The 13,845-nt window shown below is 38.6% G+C and overlaps 1 protein-coding gene across 3 annotated transcripts in view; it reads right to left on the bottom strand.

The window, feature by feature from the left end:
* Window positions 1-5,633, bottom strand: part of MFSD6 (major facilitator superfamily domain containing 6) — a 34,473-nt gene extending 28,840 nt beyond the window's left edge. Inside the window, exon 1 of one of the 3 annotated variants that reach the window (XM_059476494.1) lies at window positions 5,601-5,633. The gene's annotated coding sequence lies outside the window, so the exon portion shown is untranslated. Of the gene's footprint in view, window positions 1-280; window positions 347-5,600 lie in introns of those variants that run through there. The other 2 variants (XM_059476495.1, XM_059476492.1) reach the window with 2 other exon arrangements.
* Window positions 5,634-13,845: the final 8,212 nt, after the last annotated feature.

Below are 13,845 nucleotides of genomic sequence, written 5' to 3'. Positions count from 1 at the left end.
TTCTGAGGGAGGATCCCCCTTTTTTCAAAGAATAAAGCATAATTTGCATTATTTTGCCCAGGGGAAGAAATTGAGAGAAAACTACAAGTTTGCATGATTGAGGCAGACAAACAGGAACAGAAACACGACAGGCATTTGACCCACTTAATTTAGTTCTCACCGAAGTGCAGGGATTGCAGGTGGAAGGCAATGCTCTCTCCAGGTTGTTCCCCTGCCACGGCGACACACCAACGGGGCACAGTCTGTGTGTGTGACAGCGTCCCATTAACATCCTGCTTACCTCCACAGTAAAGGCTTCTCCTGAAGGAGGCAGGAGACAGAAGCTGAATTTCCTAGGGGAGGTGACCTGGGGCAGGAGAAGGCTTGTTTATCATCTGTCTCTGGAAAGATTTTCAGAACTCATCATCTCTGAGAATCTCCCCCACGGCTAATTAACCACAAAGAGAAACCACGTCTGGGACCAGGAGTGCAGGCCTCCTGTAATCTTGCAGAATTCAGAGACAGACAATTATCAGGTCATGTAGTGGGGCTTTTACTACAAAATGGCACTGTAAATAAACCAGATCTAAGCTCCAAACAAAATTATTTCGTCTTGATGGAGACTATTCTGGCAAATTACTAGAAAAGCTTTTAGGGAGAACATGTAATTCAAATAATTTGCAGTCATTGTTTGTCAACTGAAAAGGAAAAGCAGATCTTTGTAGTCACAGACTACATTTACTGAGGTCTTAAAAGCAGTTTTTCTCTAATCTCTGATAGCGTCACTGTTGCCCATCACACTAGGAATGTGACCATATTCTGCAGCCTTGTTTGCAGCTGTGTTTTTCCTTTCATTGTAGCTGTGTTTTTAAACACTTGCATTGTAATCATCCCCCTTCCTTCTACTTGGTCTCATAGGTGCCAGGGTCATTTCCTAAATAAAATTTTTAAAAAATGAAATATTTAAACACTCTTTGAATAGAGGAATCAAGACCAAACACATATAATTTCTTTGTAGGCTGCTGCATAACCTGCTAGGTGAACAAGATATTACAATTGAGGACCAGAGAATAGAATATGACCAATAAAGAGTGATGTACAATGTTTATATGTATAAAAATGGTTTCTTACTGAGTTTAAAAGCCCAATCCATCCTCATTTAAGTATGGTGAGGTGAGTGTTGCTGTTCTGAGCACAGAACAGAATTATTCCAGCCTGACAAGCTGCTCTAGCCTGGGCAGAACTGAACATAGCAGGGGCTCTGCATGGTTATTTCTTTCAGCCAGGCTGTGTGTAAACAGCTGGATTGCAGCCTGTTACAAATTACTACACTTGCTCAGAGAGTTTTTTCAGCTATGAAAATGAAGATTAGGAAAAATGGCCAAACTGCTGCACTGCTCACAAACTGTCCTAATGTATCTATCACAAATATTGCTAGCCAAAGCAGTCTTCAGAGAAAAGGAAATGTCGTTTTAAGTTACTTGAAGTATAAAGTTGGGTTTTTTCTTTAAATAGTTGCTAGTGTGAAACAAAACAAAAAGCTGAGTCAGGTGTAAAATACATTCAAATTCTTGAAATACCTCTTTTTCAAAAACCTCAAGCTCTGAATGACAGTAAAATGGGATATAAAAATGTGATATACCAAAATAGAATCTTTTTCTCTTAGCTAAGACAGTGACACTACGAAATATGTACATGACCACTGGCTATTTGAAAATTCAGAATTAATACTTTCAAAAATTAATATAAATTGTACATAAACATGCCATATAAAACCTCTGTACTACAAACACTCACCTGGGTTAACTTATCCATGCCTTTGGATTTCTGTGGGATTTTATTTCAATGCACATGTTATTTTATAAAGATTTTGATTTGTGTTCTCCATACAACTTTACCATATATTATGGTGAGAATGCTTGCCAGAAAAAGTTACAAATGTTTAATGGCTTAAAAACAAAAGAACCAAATTTAAGGTCTAAAAGAAAGCGCCAAATAAACTGAAAAAGCAAAGTAGTTTATCTTTTAAAAGTAAAATAAACAAAATTAATTACAAATACCTGCTAGGATGGCACATGGCTAACCAGCAGACTATGCAGACTTATAGGAGACTTTGCTTGAAAAGGACAAGGTGGTGTCAGCTGACTCTATGATTTGTTCCTTAGGTTAGAGAGAAAATAAAGCAAATATAGTTTCTAGGAACTTAAATTTTCATTATTAGAAAAACTTACTGGTTTCTTTAATGAGCTGGAACTGTACTTTGAAATCAAGAATTTCTGGTTGATATAAAATATTCTACTGTCCTTTGGCAGCTTTTAACTCAGCCAAAAAACAATCAATCATTTACATCAGTCAGATTAGAAAGATAAGGTGAAGGTGAGATTTATGCTGCTAGGACTTGCTCCAGAATACAATGAAGCCAACAGAAAAGCTTTTCCTTCCATGAGACCTTTAATATATTTTGCATAAGATGAAAACTACTTTTATAGTCAATCCTTTGCTAGGAGAGGCATTGTATTAAGGCAGCTATGACATTCCTTTCTTCCTCTTGTGGAAATTCTTTATAATACAACAGTTTGTACATATCCCAGGGTAAATCTGAGACGATTTTAAATTAGTATGAGGAACAGTGTGACTTTTCCTTACTTCTTCAAAGACTAAAAGCAGTTATGTTACCAGTTAGAGAAAAATCCCAACAGAGCAACTGAGAAACAGTCACCAAAGTGAATCAGCAAATCAGGCACAGCTGCAGCAATGTTTATGGTAACCAAGGACAAAATATTCACAGCCAGCAAGACAATCAGTGCAGTGGTCTGTCTGGTTTGGTAGGCAAACAGAGTATTCACTTCCTCTGAATTTTAATCTAACACTTTTAAAGCATTACATTCATTAGCTAAGGGAGAGCAATGCACAAAGGCAAAGACAGAAACTGTGCATACTGTGACTATCTTTACTCTGTGTGTATACACCAATTTTTTCCTACTAGATAGGCCTTTTTTCCCCTTGAATTCAGATTTGTCTTTGCATGGTGTCTGCTTATATGGTAATGAACCTTTCCTCAACTCAAGACCTTTGAACCCACTGGCAGATATTAAATTTGGTGGGCACAAATATTAAATTCCTACAGCATAGTGTGTTCCTACAACATAGTTCAGGAAAGAAAGGCAGGACAGTGCCCTCCATGGGAGGAAATTCCAGGGCAGAAACTCCACAGTGTCCAATGTCCATGTGCTCAGTGAATCACTCTTTGTGAATCACTCCTTGTGCCTGAGCAGCAGTGAAGAATTTGGAGGCAGGTAAGGGAGTAGAGGAGGGAACTGGAGAAGAAGGGGAGGAAACAGGTGAGACATTTAAAGTGGTGACACAAGGGAGTGCAAGGAATTTGCATTTGTAAAAATACAAATACACAAACCCATAGGAAATAGAACTTCATTGGTTTTGCTGTCCACTGAATAAATGTTTAAGTTGGGCTGCTGATGACATTAATGCCATTGAATAGGTGCAAAAATATGATGTCCTCGATCCTGTCATGACCCTCCAGACTGGGAAACATGCAAAGCCCTGCTGACCCCATAGCCCAGGCAGAAGCTAGAGACAATTTATGCAATTTATCCACTGAACCTGCAATGAATTCTGCATTGGCCTGTCTTCACAGAGGGAAGGAAGCTTAACAGGCCAGAGCTTAGAGATGGATCTATTTAGACCCTCTGGGGTCCCAAGAAAAAAATCCAACTCTTAAAACTTTAAAGGGTAGCTCCCACATACTTGTACATCTTATTCTAAATAAACACTGGAAATGTTAAAATTAAAATGCGAAATGAGTAGGGCAGGCAAAGCAGTCTAAAATGTGACACATCCTCCTACCTCCTCTGCCCACTATGTCCTTGCACAATGAGTCCTTACTTCTACATGACTTTAGTAAAACAAGTGTATGGTTGTTATGCTGCTGTGTCCTGAGTGTACCAAGTACCTCCTGAGCCTCATGTGTTTGATGACTGCAGGTATGTGACCAAGGGACAGCAAACTGACCACTTCTCTCTGATCCCCAGAACTACTTCTATCCCCTCTGAGAGCAAGGGGTTGAACACCAGCATTACAGCAAGAAATTCTTCGCTGTTATTGTCCTTTACATCCACAAAAAAAATGCATATAGGGCCAGATATCTCTGCTTTCCTAATTAATAAGCAATAACTTATGAGGCTTATGAGCAGTAACAATGAGAATTTGAGTTCTCAGCTCTTAAAAACATTATATTTCTGACAATAACTTTTAAAGGAAACACCATACCATTGCATGGCAAAATATTCCCTGACCAAAAGAAATTTAAATTGAAGTTCCATTTTTTACATATGGAAAGACTATTCAAGAAAATTACTTCTGATTTTATATAGAACTACATATTCTTCTCTTTTAATAAAAGGACTAGCTCTCACAATTTATATGGCTTTAAAAAAATGGTGATAACTCAGAGCACTTTTCATTTGAACTGGTTTTTGTTTCTTTGTTTGAATCAGATGCAAGTGCAGCCATGTAGTCTTATCTCCCTGCTTAAATTCCTATTTTCTACAATGTAGCTTTGTAAACCTGAACCAAGACTAAGGTATTTTTGTTTAGTACTTGTAAATTTAACTGACACAAGCAGGGAAATAATCTTTTGTACTGAGGAACACACTGCACCAAATTCAGACCGAGGCTAGCTGCTGATTTCAGAGGCCTCACATCTGAATCTCTCTAGAGCTGAATTTGCCTCAGTATAAATAAAAGCAGTAAATGTCATATTTCATACAGAAGGGAGTCACAGTTAGCCAAGCCATCTAGCCTCTTTTCCCAGAAAGCATATTGATCTTTTTGTTCTGCATTTCCTCTCAGGACCTCCAACATAACTGATGGGTTGATCTCTTAATTTCTTGGTTAACAGGAGAACATCCAAACAATACTAGTAGTTGAATTTAGTTTCTAGATGCATTTCAAATGGGTCCCTCCCTTCAAAGTGTAAAAACAATGAGCAATTTACTGATGCCCTTCTCAAATTCGAGATGATATCCTCACTGCAAAGAAAAAAGGACCTGAGTACTTAAGTCTCAGTAAGAGGATTGCCAAAGACTTCAGTTACACTGGCACTGAAAGCAGTATCTCTGATCAAAAGTGATTGTGAAATAAATAGAAACTTTTTGACAAATTGAAGGACTCAGCTATGAAAATGTGCTTAGGACAGGTAAACTATATTGCCAGTCATGCCATGGAATAATAATAGCATATTTAATGCTCTCTAATATTATTAGAGGACAAAGTTATGTATTTTTTTCAATTTTTATATTCTCTTTTCTGGTTGCAAAGAAAAATCTTTAATAACATCCAAGAAATATTTTAGATGTTTTCTTTTTAGAGAGATATAAATTAGATACAGTACTTAATGTAAAGGTACAAATTGTTTCAGAAATAATGTACACAGCTATTTACTTGTTTCCTACAATATCCCAGTTATCACAATGTATTTAAATCAGCATATTGTAGTATTCTCAGTGGAAAGCTTCAGAACATCTGTTTATTTCAGAGACTGGAACTGAAGATAAAAATAAGACAAACAAAATCTCAGAAGATATTAATAGCTACGCACTTACCAAGCTCATTAATAAATTCATTGGATTCTTCCACAGCAGTGTTTCTTTTCCTCACCTGGAAACAAAATTATTGACAGTGAAAAAAAAAGTGCTTAGTTTTCAACAGAATGCTAATTTAGGTCTGAAGGACCTGACTGTGCAGTGTGTTCTGGCCTAAAGTTCTATTTCAACAACTGGGGTCAGACTTCAGGCAAAGACCAGGAACTACATTAGTGGTTTGTGTTTGGCAAGGATTGAGAATGGACAGCTTATTTAATCTAGTTGCCATGATATAGCTACTGTGATATAGCCTGGTTTAAAGAAGCAGCTCCTCTTTAAGGCTGAAACATACCTTTGAGAAAGTTTGTTCCTTCCACTTAATGTCTTATTTTACCCATAGTTACCAAAGCATCTTTCTCAGGTTTTTTAAGAGAATTATATAGTCAAGCATAAGAAAATGGACCTCAGATATTTGTATATGGCTGGGGGACAACCCCACTCCCAGGTATCAGGTTTCAGTGCAGGACAGCTACTCATTTTTCCAAAGTCTGTCTGGAAGTGTTGGCAGGATGTAAATGACCTTACAAAGGAATTTCTCAAACAGAAACAAAGAGATATTGAACTGCTTCCCAGTTCTGAATTTTTCACTGCCTTATTAGACAAGGTCAAGCTTTCTACCATATGCTATGGCACCTCACTAAAGGTGTTTTGGAGGCAAAGTGGAAAAAGGGAGCAAACTTGATGAATGCTATCAACTCGGAGTACACAAGTACTGCCAGAAAAGCCGTGGTGGAAAAGTTAAACATTGTGATTTAGTGTCTCTACTGTGCATAAAAGAGTAACTGCCTGCGGTGTTTTAGCTTTGCAGTGAGGAACAGCAAAGTGCCTCCTCCTCACGTCATTGAGCTGGGAGCTCCCAGGGGCTGGACGTGGCTCTGTGCTCGGCACCGTGACCAAAAGCGCCACCTGACTGCCCCTGGCCGTTCCCCCCTGCTGCACAGAGAGCACGGCTCCTCTGCACTGGCTGATAAAGCACTCCAAACGGAGCACTTCTGCTCTAGGAGACAGCTGGAATCTCTATCCACCTCTAAATTTTTCAGTGAAGCTTTTACAGGATTTCCATTGTCTTAGTCTCCTGCAGATTGTGATCTATTTATAACAGCTCAGCTATTTCTAAACCTCAAGCAGACAGAAAACTGATGCGTCACTGCAAGGATATGCCTTTGAAATGGCTGGGTGGGAAAAGAAAAAAAAAAATCCAAAACACAGGAAGGCAACAAAAGTAGGAAAAAAATAGTCTTTGTCTATGTAACACTATTAACACTCCTTACCCTTTTTCTGTATCTCCTGACTTCCTAAATCAGCACATCAACTATGAATTCTAAGTACCTGTACTTTTTAAAGTCATTTACTAATTCCTTTTCTTCCTTCCCTTCTCTTCCCCTATAAATAGCTCTATAAATAGTTGAGTAAAGGCCTGTTGCCTGCAGAGTTAGACAATTTTATCTGCTTTTCAGATGTACCACCTAGCTCCCTGAGGACTTCTTATATTGCTACAGCATGCTGTTAACTCTTTGTTACCAGAAGGTTCAAAACTGTCAAAGCACCTGTGAGGGAGGAAAAAACATTAATTATACGTGCAAAACCAATTGCAAAGTAAGGAATAATTCTATTTTAGCATAATATATGGTTTGATTTTTTTTCACACAGAGAGAAATTCTGAAATAGATTTTGTAAGATTTACAAAATCTATTTGTAAAATAGGGAAAAAAATCAGGATGTTCTCCTCCTTTCAAAAGGAATATGTTAGTGTTAGAAAGGTTCCAGGAAGGATGCTCAGAACTTTGGACTGACTTCTCTGCCTGGAGCAGCTGAGTAGTCCAGTATTCATTAGTCAGATAAAGAAGCTAATTAGCAGGGATATAACAGATCTAAAAAGTCCTGAATTAGGAGAAGGCAAATTCATTTAATCTTTCTTCTCATACATGGAAAATGAAACATCAAATGAAGCTACAAGGAGACCTGTCCAAAACTTGCAAAGATACTGTGGATGCTAAAGATTTGTCAAATATCAGCAAAGGAACGTGCACAGAAGAGAAATCACCAGGTTACTGGATTTTTTGTTTCCAAGACCTGCAATATTCTGGGGAACAACTAAAAGATACTAGAATAACAATAAATTAATAGTTCTCAACAATTTTGTATCACAATTTATTTCCCCTTCAGTTTTTCAAAATATCTTACATTCTTATGATGAAATGCTTAAAGGTTTTGCAACTCTCCTTTGGGCCACAGGTGGTTTCATGAGCCCATGAGTTCTGATGGCCTCCATGTAGTAAATATCACTAATCCTCATGTTTTGCCTAAAAAATTGTTTGCAGATGTAGAGTTGGGAAAGAATTTTTGCTATTCCAGAATGGCAGAGCCATTCTTATTTATTTAAAGTAGCAGCATTTCCTACCTGAGTGACAGAAGGAGAAGCCAGAGCAAGCTATCAGCAGCTGGCCCCTCCTTGTCATCAGCTGTATCCAAGTCACAAAAGCAGTACTCAAATGTTCCTTGTCTTCCATAGTCTTGGCCACTGATAGCAGGAACAGCAGGGAATGTTAAGGAAAGCCCAAGGTCTCAATTCCTTCTTTCTTTGTAGCATGTGTGATGAATAACATAACTACAGAGAGTGCAAATGCCATCAGCTCTAAACTGTAGGGGGGTTTTGTTCTTCAGGTTGAAGTGGAATAAAAAAGTTAAACAATTAAACTAAACACTGTGGAGTACAATTGTGAATCAGCCCTCCTGATGCCTAAAAACCCTTCAGACAGCACTCTCACAAGTAAGACTTCTATCTTGAAAATTCTCCAGGAAACTGTGTTATTTATAATTTTCATTGGCAAAAATGAAAATGTAGATAGACACAAATGTACATGACACATAGGTTGTCCGTCTACCTTGTATGTTTCACTTCCTAAATTAGTCACTTAAGCATAAACTAGTGTTTCAAATAGTGGAAAAGAACTTCAAATACTTCAGAGTGCAATATATTTTAAATTCTGGTTCAGCAGCAACAAATTTTAAGTCAATGCAGCAATTAGTTTACAAAACCTGTCTTATCTTACTCATCTTTAAGTTTATGAGCTAAACAAAACTGGCAAACCTTTGGACTTGAGCAGGGTGAGGGTGATCCTGCAACAACAGTGGCTGAACAAATATACACAGTTCATACAGAGAAGGTGCAAGAGGAGGAAATGGATATTGGAAAGTTGGTTACTAATTAACCCAGGCCTGTTTGGCAAAGGGAGAGAGAAATTGAGCAAAACTACAGTTTCAATTTAGCTGTTTCCTGAGCTAAATCTTTTTAGAAACACATCTGAACTATAGGGTTTTTTTGGTGAGATAAGTCTACAGTACTCACATTCTAAGTCTTAGATAGGTGTGAAAGATTCTAACAGATCTGCAAAGAGTTCCTCCTCCTGGAAGAGTGAAGGTTACGCGGGGGGGGGGTCACTGCAGTCAGGTTTCTGGGCGCTGAAGTCACGTCTTGAAGGGAGAATGTTTTCCTTCACCTCCCAGAATGATGACACATATTCCAGAGAGAGCTGCTCTGGTTGTTACTCTGCAGTGACAAAGTCACAGCCCCTTGCTGCAGTCATTCTGTGGTGAGTAATTATGGTACCTACAAGCGCTGTGGCTGATTGCTGTGAATAACTAACAAAAGCAAATGAGTCCCTGGGAAACAGAGAGATGATTGCAAATACCCTACAACCACCTGAAATGACATACTGGGGAACATGACGGAGTTTGGAGTATTTATATTTACTTCTGTAAATATAAATACTAAGTTATTTTCTTTACTTAAAAAGTAAAGAAGGTGGGAAATTCTTAGGTGGGAAATTTCCTCAGAAGAAAAGATAAATTGAGAGACTCCTGTGGAAAGGAGTGTGGCTGAGTGAGCACATTTTAGGACATGGAGGATTTGTTTGTCCTGTGCTAAAAAAATAGGCTCATTGCCTTCTGCAGAACTGGGTAACAGGTGGCAGAGTTACAGGCTCACAAGTGAAGCCATGGTCAAATTTTTTGCTTGGAAAGCAAAAACATACATCCCTTGTGACACAGAGCCTTTTAAATATCAGTTTATAACAGTTTTCTTTAAGATATAACTGGAAAATATATTCCATGTGTTGATTTGTAAAGCAACACAGAAATTCAAAGCATCTGAACCTTCTTCCTCTGGATCCCATAATCTTGGGTCATTGTGCTATGTGGCTTTTTACTGGTACATGCACTGCAAACATACAGATAAACTATATTTATGTTTTAGCTCACTAATAGGAGCAATGACAAGATGCCATTTGTTATCACCAGTGTATGGTGCCCTACTGTGTCATCTAAAAGGTTAATCTTGTTATTACAATGAAACAGCTAAAACAGAAGAGTGAAAAAGCAACAAAGGAATTTCTCATTGCCTGCTTCTTCAGACTATTCAAAATATGCTGAAAATTGTATGTTGCTGTTGTAATTGAGGTGACAGAGAGCTGTACCTGCAAAATTCAGCAGTCTCTTACAAGGAAGGGAACTGGTCAATGGTGAATATTCCAAAAGGCTCACAAAAGCTAAGGGATGCTAGTGGCGACACAGGAAAGGAAATGCACAGTTCAAGTGTGTTTCATCATTCTCCTGCTCAGTCATGGGGAAAAAATCTATTAACATTTCAAACTGAAAATTACTTTTTTATTGCTCTCTCTCGTTTTTTTAATTTTACATAAAGTCTCTGCTTTCTTACAAAATTATTTAAATTTAGCATAAAACAAACAGAATATGCTTTGCCTTAGCACTGGCCAGAGCTTCCTGTTCTTTATTTTTAAGCTCTAAATGCCAATAAAATCACTTTTCAAAGGCCTTACATTTACAGAATAGTGTCTCAGACTAATTCTACATGGTGCAACTTCTCCTGGGCAGAAGCACAGCCTTTAATTACATGCTTTTATTATGTGCAGGTCCCAGATTGAAACCCTGCTGTTAACTGTACAATGAAGCACCTTCTCACTCCTAGAGCCTGAAGAAGTGCTCTTAGCAACAGCTCTATGAGGGAGTGCCTGCATTTTTCTTGGCTCACAGAGGTGTGTCAAAGTATGACTCAATCACCTGGAGTTCCATGTTATTTCTGAAATAATTGTATATATTCCCATGCAGAGCTGCTAGCAGCACGAGCCTGCTACTGCAGAGACACAGAGTGATGGACTGTCTGGGTCTGGACAGGAGAACCAGTGGCACCATGAAATCCATGGAGCAGATGCAAGACTGACATTACAGAGAGGAGCTAATGAGACTAGAAATCATGTATTTCCTTTGGAACAATTTAAATCTAAGCTGTGCCCTGCCACAGCTGCACTGCCTTTCTTCACTGAGCACTAAATCCCTAGGGAAGTATATCCACTCAGTAAGGGCTCAAGGAACCAAGTACTCTGTCCCTGTCACTGCCATTGCAAGTTTGTTTATGATGCAGGGTGACCATATTTCTTCCTTGAAAAAACAAAACAAAAAAACCCCAAAGACAAACACTTCTCCTTCTGACTGGCTACACAACCTTCTGTCAGGTTAATCATTATACACAGAGCTGATAAATTGAGTTGCATTGAAACTCATGATTACCCCATATTGGACACTAATAATTTATACTTTGAACAGAATATATCTGCAGCAGTGAGTGATAGATGCTTATTTGATAGCTTAAAGGCCTCTGTTAATTCTACTGACCCATTTTTTCTCTCATTATTAAGTTTTTCCATTCTGCTCTGCTGTCCTTTGCATCATTTGTGGCATTGAGATATCTTTCCATAGGCAATGTTCAAGTCATTCTTTTACAAACAGTTTTCACTGTACTCCAGGATGAAATAAAACAGAAAGAAATTTTGAAAAATATTCTTAATATAGACTTTTAAAACAAAGTTATTTTAAAGTGAAAATAATACTTTTGTGAGGTACCAGACTAGAAACACAGAAAGGTTTGAATACACCACATCCATTTAATAAGATACTTACTGTCACACTGTCAGCCAAACTGCTCTGCTGAAGAGCCTCACTTTAATTTAGAGTAACAAATTCTTGAAATAAACATCTGAGGTGCTCAATTCCCTGGTGTGCCAGAAAGCTACTAATTTGCATCAAATGCTTTTGTCCTTAATTCACTATGATTCTGATGGAGACAAAATAGGTAACTAGTCATTTACTGTGGCCCCTGAGAAGGAGGCAGATGGTTCAAGACCAAAGTGTGTGACAATCCAGCTGAACAACAGACAGAACAGGGAGGCCAAGAGGAATCTTATACAGGACTGAGCTCCTAAAACAGATTTTCCATGATTTTAAATGTTTGGGTGATTTTTCCCTTTTTTATTTTTTCCTGCTTCTCGAGTAATATAATTCTACCACAACAGATAGATCATAAAAGAAGAAATTGAGGCTAATGGTAGTTGGCAAGATAAGTATATAATCTGCATTTAAAATCTGATGTACATTCATTGATATAAAAGGTAGGAAAAGCACTACCTCCAAAGTTAACTGAACCAATGCTAAATATGAGGTAGAATTACAAGCAAGCCAACAGTGCTCCAAAATGCTGCTGACAAAGGAATTGCTGCAATGTTTTAAAGTAAATGAGTCAAGTGACATGAACTTAATATTTGGAATATTGTTCCTCCTCAGGCTGGGTATGTAATTCCAGTGGATTATAATTATGAGCTACATAAGATTCAGTGGAAGGTTAGAAGGATACATTTAAAATATTATTCACCAGTCATAAATAAGACTTTTAAAACACCAGGATAATTAGTTCCATTAAAGTTACATCTCCATTGATAGGACTCCACCTCTTGCTAGCACAAGTCCATCAGCTGATCTGTGTGTTGTGTCACACAGAAATGTGTTAATTAGGCTTATTCATAACTTTCTTTGTTTCAGAGCCTAAAAGTTATGCCTACATTTGCCTTCCAATGCTAAGGTAAAATTTTCAGAGCTACAGGAGACAGGCTGTGGAGGAAGGCACTGAAGTCAGTGAGCCCAGGTCCCAGGCTTGAGGCTTCTCCTCACTAGGAGAAAATTACATGCTCTGCACAATAATTTTTTCCAGGTATCTCCAGTATTTTCAGAGTCAAATTCATTATTTGGCTGTTATTGTGAATCATTAAAGACCACATCCTGATATAAGATTCTGCATCAGTAACATATATGGAAGGCCTGATGCTGTGAGAAATCTAGTCAAAACCAATGCATGGGTAGTGTTTTGGCTTGAGAAGAATGTGTGCAGGTAACTCCTGTGAGGACAATGCTGAGGGGGATTATATATTGTAAAATCTGTATTTCAGATAGCTAAGTCAAACCAAGTCAGAAACCCACAGCTGTTGAGGACCCTTGGTTCTTGGAGTCTATCAAAGAGATTCCTTAAGAAACAGCACTACCACTTTGCACTCCATACCAGTGTAGAGTTCCTTACTAGTTCCACTGCTATTTTCATGTAATACAAGCAAAGCACCTCAAATAACAACCAGCTAACACAAATAAGCTTGATTTTAATTTCGTGGAGAAGCACACTGAGTAAATACTGAATTAACTGATATTCTGGGACAGTGCTATTTCAAGAGGTCCAACAGGGACAGTATTTTGAAATACAGACCCACATGGTGTGAAAACCACATGCCTTTTTCTCTTCCTACATACAGGCATCTCTGACTCTCACAGAATCCAGCACACACACATTGAGAGCAGAACAGCAGATGTGATCACACAACGAGATGCAATACAGATATCATTTCCTAACAGACTCCTGAAGGCTGGAAGGCAAGCTTCCCTGCCATCACTTGCTTCATTCCCTGCTTCATCCTTTCCAGACCTGGGAGACTCAAGAACTGATTATACACCCAAAGACACCCTCAGGAGCGAGACATCTTAGGGGTATTTTTTTGGTCCACTAGAAGTTAACTGTCCTACCAAGAAAAAATGCACTTTCCTCTAGCCCCATTCCCACACACGCTCCCTACAGCTACTTCCACCCACGCCACAGCTCTTTTTAACTGTGTTTAAAAAGCTGAGAGCGAGAGAAGTGCTGCTGCTGCTGGTGCTCCTCCTCCTCAGGTGGGCGGCTTGGTAGCTGGTCAGTTTTCTGCAGAATTTCTCATTGCTAAACGCGTGGGAGGCTGAGAGCAGAAAGGGAAGGAAGCCGTCCTCTTAGGAAGGGAGGCGTATCGAAGCGAGTGGGAAGCAAATAGCCCCTTCCCAC

Source organism: Ammospiza nelsoni, chromosome 7 (genome assembly GCF_027579445.1).
Source record: "Ammospiza nelsoni isolate bAmmNel1 chromosome 7, bAmmNel1.pri, whole genome shotgun sequence".
NCBI classification, from domain to species: Eukaryota; Metazoa; Chordata; class Aves; order Passeriformes; family Passerellidae; genus Ammospiza; species Ammospiza nelsoni.
This window is presented reverse-complemented; position numbering and strand designations above follow the sequence as displayed.